Source organism: Anguilla rostrata, chromosome 12 (genome assembly GCF_018555375.3).
Source record: "Anguilla rostrata isolate EN2019 chromosome 12, ASM1855537v3, whole genome shotgun sequence".
NCBI lineage: Eukaryota > Metazoa > Chordata > Actinopteri > Anguilliformes > Anguillidae > Anguilla > Anguilla rostrata.
In genome coordinates this window covers 7711409-7721408 of record NC_057944.1, presented here as the reverse complement: position 1 = coordinate 7721408, position 10000 = coordinate 7711409, and positions in this window count along the sequence as shown.

Below are 10000 nucleotides of genomic sequence, written 5' to 3'. Positions count from 1 at the left end.
GTCAAGCTAATTGGACCTGGCCAATTGGATAATTGGTTGAGAATTAGATAATTGGCCAGGTCTAATTGGACCCGGGAACAGGAGTGGCTGCACCTGTGCGTAGTGAGGTAATCACTGCGCACAGGTTAAATCTGCCATCCCCACCCACACCAGGGAGCTTCCGTCATGACAGGGTTAACATCTGCTCATTTGGCTTTACCATCTTGCCAAACCCTCGTGGAATAAATGTGGACTGTTTTGAACATCTTCTCCCTGTGTCTCTGTGCTGGAGGGCCCCAAGAAAAGCCACTCCGGTGGCCTGTGGCAGGCGTGTTTGCCACAGTGGCGCCCAACGTGGGGCTCCTCCGGCACAGCAAAGAGGCACAGGAGGGCCAGCCAGGAAGCACACTGGACGAGGGGCGGCTGAGGTGTTCCCGACAGGGCTTCGGGCGGATCCTCCGGGCCAAGAATGGGGAGCGGAAGATGACCAGGGAGAGGAAGGAGGCAATCCTCAGCTGGGACGCTGAGGAGCTGCACCTGGCCGAGGAGGCAGGTCAGCGACGGGCGGTGCACGAGAGGTGGTCGCGCCGTGAGCTGGACTTGGCCGGGAAGGCGGGTCAGCCACGGGCGGCGCACGAGCGGTGGCCGCGCCGTTTTGCTTCCTTTCTCGTCCGTTTGGTTGTTTTTCGTTCTTTGTTTTGGCCTGGTTGGTTTGCCCGGAGCCCATGAGGGGATAAGCCTGCAGCCGCCCGCCAGCAGAGCCGACTGGCGGCCACCACAGCCACGAGGGTTCCTGGTCCCCAGCACCACAAGGCCAGTCCACCAGCCCACCAGCCCAGCCACCCCACCACAGCCCCTGGAACAGCCCAAGCCGGTGACGCCCCCACCAGCCAGCAGAGCAGCCCAGGACTTCCCGTGCTCCAGGAGGGAGGAGGAAGAAGGGCTGCCTTGTCGTCCGAAGGAGGGTCACCGCATGTACTGGACTGTTCCGGGGCCACCCACCCTGATTTTTTTTTTTAAATTTTTTGCGTGTTTGGAGTGTTTTTGTTTTTGTTTGTTGTCTTTGGCTTTGTTGGGAGTGTGGGGGTGGGGGTGGGGTGGGGGTAGGCTTCGGCCAGTGAGTCTCCCTGGCCTCAGTTTGGCGTTGGGGGTATGTGGTGTGGGGATGGCTGGTTTAAGCAGCCACACCTGCCCTGGGTCAAGCTAATTGGACCTGGCCAATTGGATAATTGGTTGAGAATTAGATAATTGGCCAGGTCTAATTGGACCCGGGAACAGGAGTGGCTGCACCTGTGCGTAGTGAGGTAATCACTGCGCACAGGTTAAATCTGCCATCCCCACCCACACCAGGGAGCTTCCGTCATGACAGGGTTAACATCTGCTCATTTGGCTTTACCATCTTGCCAAACCCTCGTGGAATAAATGTGGACTGTTTTGAACATCTTCTCCCTGTGTCTCTGTGCTGGAGGGCCCCAAGAAAAGCCACTCCGGTGGCCTGTGGCAGGCGTGTTTGCCACAGGCTCGTTGGGAATGGTTTGTTGGGAATGGCTCGTTGGGACTGGCTCGTTGGGAATGGATTGATGGGAATGGCTCGTTGGGAATGGTTTGTTGGGAATGGCTCGTTGGGACTGGCTCGTTGGGAATGCTCGTGTTGTCCCAGGTTACGCCTGCTCAGCAGTTTCGGTGCTCACTGTGTCAGCAGTGGGGGGGGGGGGGGAATCCAGGGGTTACTGTTCAATTAGCACCGAGCGCCCCCCCCACCCCCCCACCCCACCCCTCTACAGCAGACAAAACCCCCCCCTCCGCCCGTCCCGCGCTTGTAATTACAGCGTCCCGGGCTGGGCATCGGGGTGACCCCCCTGTAAAATATGACCATCAATTTCAGCCCTATCTCCTTATCGGGGCTCCGGGGCCCTCGCCAGACGTCAGGATGAGGGATATCGCCTCGCTATCTGCCGTAACGAATTACTTTAACTTCTGACCTCCCGGATCCCCGCTTGAACCTATCGCCGCTGATCATCCATTTTTTCCCACCCACCTTCCTTTTAACTGCGTGCGCTAAATTAAAACATGAAGTCACTCCATTCAAAAGTTGCTGCAGCAGCATTTGTGTGGCGGGTGGAAAGTGGTCAGGGTGGGGGGCGACCTGAAGTTAAATAAAATGATATTAACTTGAAAATAAAAAATGGAGTTAAACGCACACGTGCACATACGCACACACACACGCTCGCAAACACACACGCACACAAACACAAAGCACAGCTGAGGGATTTCGGAGCTGTTAAGGACAGCGTGTCTCTGTGGAGATTAACAGAAAAGAAGAGTGTGTGTGTGTGTGTGTGTGTGTAAAAAAGCTGTGTGTGTTACACTGAGTGCATTGTCTGCAGGTTTATGTGGCAGTTTGAGTGGGTGTCCTACTCTTCATGTATCCAGGGAGTAAAATAGGAGCCCTTGGTGAGCGGAATATACGCAATATATAGTAAATATATAGTAGCAGCCGAACGCAGCGTACTCTGGGCCCTGTATCAGCCAATCACAACACACCCTGAGCTTAGCGATTGCCAGTTGCAGAACATTAATTAGTCTTTCACAGCTAAATTTTTTTTACTGAATGCTAACAGATGGTCTGTACAGCGTTTTATGGAAGTGTCCAAATTCAACGGCGCCATTCCTGAAAGGTGTTCGTCGAGGTTCCCGTTAACAAGCGGATGTCTTTAAATACTTCTAACTTGCAAGTACAAGTTAATCGGCATCTTCAGTTTGCCTGTGACACGGAAACCAGTTTAGGTTTTTGGTGTTTTTAATGCTGCGTACATTATTCAGTCATGGAAATAAACACTGTTGTGCAGATATAAGCCCTGTGGAGATTTCCTCCTGTACACTGCGGTTAAACTGAAAGGGCTGATGAGGTCAGAAGGGTGGGGGGGGGGGGGCGGCGGGGGGGGGTAGCGGGCGGAGAGATTAGAGGAGCAGGGCGCTCCGCTGGCACAGCGTGGGCAGTCCTGACAGCGACCAGAGGGGGCAGCGCTGGGCATCGTCCATCCAATCACAGCGCACGGTGGGGCAGCGCTGGGCATCGTCCATCCAATCACAGCGCACGGTGGGGCAGCACTGGCCATCGTCCATCCAATCACAGCGCACGGTGGGGCAGCACTGGGCATCATCCATCCAATCACAGCGCACGGTGGGGCAGCACTGGGCCTCATCCATCCAATCACAGCGCACGGTGGGGCAGCACTGGGCCTCATCCATCCAATCACAGCGCACGAAGGGGCAGCACTGGGCCTCATCCATCCAATCACAGCGCACGGTGGGGCAGCACTGGGCATCACCCATCCAATCACAGTACATGATGGGGCAGCACTGGGCCTCATCCATCCAATCACAGTGCACGGTGGGGCAGCACTGGGCATCGTCCATCCAATCACAGCGCACGGTGGGGCAGCACTGGGCATCACCCATCCAATCACAATCACAGTGCACGATGGGGCAGCACTGGGCCTCATCCATCCAATCACAGACAGCCCTCAGCCTCCTTACCTCAGGACAGGGGCATGCTGGGACTTTCGCTGATACCTTTGAGCTAAGGTATCCCAGACCATCTCTGATAGGACTGGTAAACAAGGGAGGACTTATTTCCCTGTCAGATCTAAATCAGTAGCCCCCCCCCCCCCCCCAAGCCTGCTTTGCCCCGCCCATCTGACCCCACCCCCCACCCCCCCACCCCGCCCCCAGTCAGGCTCCATATGTCTCCATCAGCAGGTGAAGGCGCACTCAAAGCACAGCCCATAAATCAAGACTGCCCCCCCACCCCCGTCCCGCCCCCGCCCACCCCACCCACAGGGTACAGGACTTGGCACAGTGGCCGCTCTCTCCCTCAGACTGCGCTGTTTGGACTTAGAGTGAAAAGCGAAACCAGGAAGTGTGGTGTAATAGGTAAGGAAGGACACTGCCGTTGTGCCCTTGAGCAAGGTACTTAACCTGCACTGCTTCAGTGTATATCCAGCTGTATAAACGGATGCAGTGTAAATGCTATGGAAGAAGTTGTGTGAGTCACTCTGGATAAGAGCGTCTGCTGAATGCCTGTTATGTAATGGAGAGAATTGTGAGCACTTCCTGTTTCCTGTACTCCTGCCCAGCATCACTTCCTGTCTCCTCTAATGCAGCTGATCTTCCAATTGTCTCTTCCAATTGCAACTTATCGGTGCCCTTCTCTCTCTTGTGATGAGTTACCCCGCTTTATTAATGCTGTGTTCTGAGGGACACCGCCTGTGCCACCCACTCCCCCACACCCCCCGCCAACCCCGCCCGCTGACCCCGCCCCCATAAGGTGTGGTCTAAGTGTCAGCCAATGCGGGTCAGGGATACACACACACCATGTGTCCCGTTTCCACGGCCGCAGGGTCAATATCGTCGATGGGGTTTTAAAGAGCTCGGTCAGCCGCGGGTCTCATGGGTTCTGGGATGGCTGCCCCTGGGGTTGCTTTGTACCCTCTGGTGTGTATTACTACAACCCCCCCCCATGACAAAGAGCCCTCTCTACCACACTCCAAACATGCACATACAAGCTCATGCACACATACGTGCTTGTGCACACACAGGTGCTTACGCACATGCACTTGCTCATCCGCACGCACATGCTCATGCACACACACATGCTCAGGCATACGCACATGCTCATGCATACACACACACATGCTCATGCACACGCACATGCTCATGCACACACACGCACATGCTCATGCACACACACATGCTCATGCACACACACATGCTCATGCACACACACACACATGCTCATGCACACACACATGATCAAGTAGCACAGAGTAATGTTTCACTGAAATGTACTGATTATATATTTCATGTTAATTAGAAACTAGTTATTGGCTCTGCTGTCCTGTGTGTGTGTGAGAGAGCATGCGTGTATGTGTGTGTTTTAACATGTGGTTTATGATGGCTGCAAAGGTGCTGGACTCACCCATTCCCCCCCCCCCCCCCCCCCAATCCCCACGGGGCTGGTTAGCCTCCCTTCCCATCATGCTGTGCGGCAGGAAGCCGCCAGGGCGCGGGTCTGAGTGTCGTCGGCCAAGATTGGATTGTTTCGACCTCTTTGCCGATTTGTTTTTTTATCACCTTGGTTACAGGGTGTCTGGGTTGGGCTGGCAGTCACCTTGCTGGAAGATGCAGGGTCAGGGGCCTGTATCCCACTCCCTCCCTGCTGGAGTCTCATTAATACTCCATATCGGACCCCCCATCCCCCTGTCCCCCCGTCCCCGTCCCTCACCCCCCCCCCCCCCCGCAACCCTTCCGGTGTTTGCTCTTGACCAATGGGCAGTTGCCAGACAGAGATAAGTGTGTGGATCTTAATTAAGTGCCCTCTTGGTTGTGACATGTACAGCCAGCCCCTCACTGGGGGGGGGGGGGGGGGGGGCGTCTTTTGTGCAGCGGGTGGGAGAGGTGTCTGACGGCAATGACAGTGCCACAGGGGAAGGTGATTGGCTGAGAGTGGACCACTATCCCAGCAAGAACACACAATGCACTTGTTTTTGACAGAAATTAGGGTGCAGCCATATTTGGTGATTTTGTGTACCTATTTGTGTACTGTGGAAGTTGATTGTAAATGCTAGCTTGCTCGCTGCTAATGTTACTACCTATCACCCACAAAAGCAATGGATTCTCCACACGGATGGCTCAAACTGAAATCAGTCATACAAGGCAATGACACAAGTGGGTAAGATATCCTGATTAGACGTGGGATAGACTTTTTGTCTGGTCTGATCAGATTTTCAGTGTTCCCAAGTAAACATTACTGTTGGCCATTGTGGTATCGTTACAAAATCTCATTGTACCGAAATTCCTACACAATATGCAGTTTGTGGTTTCCGGTAAAAGTCACAGGTCCAATATAAGGTGGATAGGAATGTGCGTACATGCACATACTCACGCTCACATATGCAGGTGATCACACACACACAGCCATACAAATACAAATACACGCACGTGCGTTCATGTACACACATACACACACACACACTCACTGTCTTTCTAACACACTCACACTCTCTCTCACACACACACTCACACTCTCTCTCTCACACACACACTCATACTCTCTCTTTCTCACATACACACTCTCTCTCTGGCACATGCTCTCTCTCTCATACAAACACACACACCCTCTCACACACACAACTTCTCTCTCTCACACACACACACACACACACCCTCTCACACACACAACTTCTCTCTCTCTCTCACACACACACACACACTCTCTCTCTCACACACACACGCTCACACACATGCATGCATACATGCATACACACACACACACACACACACTCTGTCTCTCACACACACGCTCACACACATGCATGCATACATGCATACACACACACACACACACACACACTCTCTCTCTCACACACACACGCTCACACACATGCATGCATACACACACACACACACACACTCCAATCTGCAGTAATGTGGTTGCGCATCCTGCGCAGGTTCTGCAGCAGCAGTGGCACTGTACCGTCAGCCTCGGCCTGCAGAATAAGGGCACGTCTGTGTTCAGCTCCTATTACTTGCCGGGGAAAGAAGGGCTTCCAGACGACGCTGTGATTCTAGCCCCGCCCCCAGAGAGGAGAGGCAAGCAGCGGGTTGCCAGATAAAAGTTTCGAATGAAGCCCCCTCTTGTTGTTCAGCTGCGGGGGGGACGTGCCGCACGGGTTGCCAGATAAAAGTGGCGAGCTGTTCCTTTCCGTCTGTTGTCCTGCGGTTGGCGGGGGGAGACCCCCGCGCGGGTCGGCAGGTGGGCACGTGTGGGACGGCATCGCCGCGCTTGGTCTGCGCCAGCAGGTCACAGGCAGATCTGGCACGTGCCCGGCACCACACTGGCCCGCCCCGCTGGATCAGCACAATACCAAACGCTGTGCCCCACTGTGCCCAGCGTCATACGCACACTCGCTGGATCCTTGCCGTGGTAAAAACACTGAGTCTATCAGGATTCTTGCCATCCGTGTTTTTCAAAATGCATAGAAGTTGAGGACCCCCAAGTTTGTTTCGCCACCCCACGTGTTACAAAATAGGGAAGTGTTGTCACCGAACATCGGCATCGAACACTGGCATCGAACACTGGCACCGTAAAATTATTTGTAGAGATAGAACTGCGAGTTAACACTTTCGAACTGTATATCATGTGACCAGACTGGCTGCAAAACGTAACCATAAATAAATAACAGAATGAATGCAAGCAAACCCAGTTTGGTCGGAAAAAGCGTGACCAAAAAAAATCCTTAAATCTGAAAATGGGAAATAATAAAAGGGATTTTGAGAAAAGAAAAACAAAACGTATTTTATGAGGCCCTATATATGTGCACAGTGTTTGTGTGATTTTTGTCTGCGTATTTGATGTGTGTGTGATATGCATGTGTGTGATTTCTGTGTGCTTGCTTGAAGTGTGTGTGTGCGAGTGTGTGTGTGTGTGTTATACAACACCAAACAGATTAGAAGCAGAACTACCTTGTATACAGTCTCTCTCTCTCTCTCTCTCTCTCTCTCTCTCTCTCTCTCTCTCTCTCTCTCTCTCGTCTCGCCGGTGGATCTGACGCGGATACAACGCGAGCTGCCACGGCAACCGTGCAGTTCCGCCGGCCCGCCGCTCCCGCTTCCATTAAAGCCGCCAAATTGAAATTTACATGTTACTGCGTTCCGCCACACTGCGAATCGCCATGTGTGTCATCTCATTTACAATCGGGCCACGCTAATTCACTGACAGGGAAAAGAGAGGAGGGGAGGGGGGGCTGTAGGGTGGGTGTGTGTGTGTGTGTGTGTGTGTGTGTGTGTGTGTGTGTGTGTGTGTGTGTGTGTGTGTGCATGCGTATCTGTGTGCATGTGTGTGTGTGTGTGTTGTGCATGCATACCTGTGTGCGTGTGTGTGTGTGTGTGTGTGGGTGTGTTGGGGGGGTTGTAAGGTGCATGTGTGTGTGCATGAGTGTGTGTATGTGTGTGCATGCATTTGCATGTGTGTGTGTGTGTCTGTGTGCATGCATGTGTGTGTGTGTGTATTGAGGAGGTTGTAGGGTGTGTGTGTGTGTGTGTGTGTTGAGAGTTGTAGGGTGTGTGTGCATGTGTGTGTGTGTGTGTGTGTTGGGTGGGTTGTAAGGTGCATGTGTATGTGCGTGTGTGTGTGTATGTGTGTGCATGCATGTGCATGTGTGTGTGTGTGGGTGTTGTTGTGATGGTGTGTGTGGTGGTTGTGTTGTTGTGATAGGTTGTGTGTGTGTGTGTGTGTTGTGTTGGAGGTTGTAGGGTGCGGTGTGTTGGGGGTTGTAGGGTGTTGGGTGATTTGTTAGCAAAGTTTCATGGATTGTTGTGATGTGTGTCTTTGGGGTGGGGGAGGTAGATTGAGGAAAAATCTCTGTCTCAGCAAAAGTTTTCATTAAAATTTTCGACAAATGATCTCTGTGTCCTTCTCGTGAGCCGCCTGGGGCATTATGCTATTCTAGGTGAAAAACAGCTCAAGCTTCCATTTATAAATGTGGAATACTGGTACATGACTGAGGAGGAGAGAGAGGGAGGGAGAGGGGGAAAGGGGGAGAGAGGGAAGAGGAGAGGAGAGAGAGGGGGAGAGAGAGGGGGGGAGAGAGGAGATGGAGGGGGAGCGAGGGGAGGGAGAGAGAGGGGGAGAGAGGAAGGGGGAAGAGGGAGATGGAGGGGGGGAGCGAGGCGAGGGAGCGAGGGGAGGGAGAGAGAGGGGGATAGAGTGGGGGGGAGAGGGAGGGAGAGAGAGCGAGGGGAGGGAGGGGGAGATGGACAGGAAGGGGAAGAGAGGGGCAGAGGGAGGGAGAGGGAGGGACGGAGAGGGGGAAGGTGGTGAGGAAGGGGGAGAGATGGAGAAAGAGAAAAGGGGAGAGAGAGGGAGAGGAAGAGAGGTGATCACTGAAGCATGAGAAAGTGAGAAAAACACAAAGACACATCAGTAATCTGCTTTCCTTTAATGCCTCCCATTTAATGTATAATACAGTACTACAGCAGCAAGGTCCAGAGAGCACCGCTGTGTACACACACACACACACACATCCATAGACAACACACACACACCCACATGCACACACACACACAGACACACACACACTCACTCACACACATACACGCACATAGGGTGGCATAGCTCAGGAGGTAAGAGTGGTTGTCTGGCAGTCGGAGGGTTGCTGGTTCGATCCCCCGCCCTGGGTGTGTCGAACTGTCCCTGAGCAAGACAACCCCTAATTGTTCCCAACAAGCTGACTGGTACCTTGCATGGCAGCCTTTCACCGTTGCTGTGTGAGTGTGTGTGTGAATGGGTGAATGAGAGGCATCAATTGTAAAGCGCTTTGGATAAAAGCGCTATATAAATGCAGTCCATTTACCATTTCCCATTTACGCACCAACTCATTCACACACACCCTCACACACGTACACACACACACAGACGCACCTATTCACACATACATGAACTCACACACACACCTACTCATTCACACACACACAAACCTACCCATACACGCACACACACCTACTCATTCACACACACACACACATTCACACACGGGGGGGTTATAATGGCAGGCTAAATGAGGAAGTATTCCCCCAGAATGACTTTCTTCCCAATAACCCCAAATAAATGAGTTATTAAATGCAATCATTTTGTAGTAAATGTAATGTTTTCTCAGCATCATCGTTTATGTTTTTGTGCTGTTCTATTAGCCAAACTCTACCCTCCCCCCTTTTGGGAAAACATGCCTTGCAGAGGCACCAAGAAAGATTTCTTGAGCCCTGGGATTTTTTTTGGCGCCACTGACACACACACACACACACACACACTCACACACGCACACACACACAGCTGTTTACTGTAACACGCACATACACACAGTGGTTTACTGTAACGTACACATACACTTATACAAACAGCAGTTTAATGGACACATGCATACACAGTTGTTTGCTTTAACACACATGCATGTACATATAA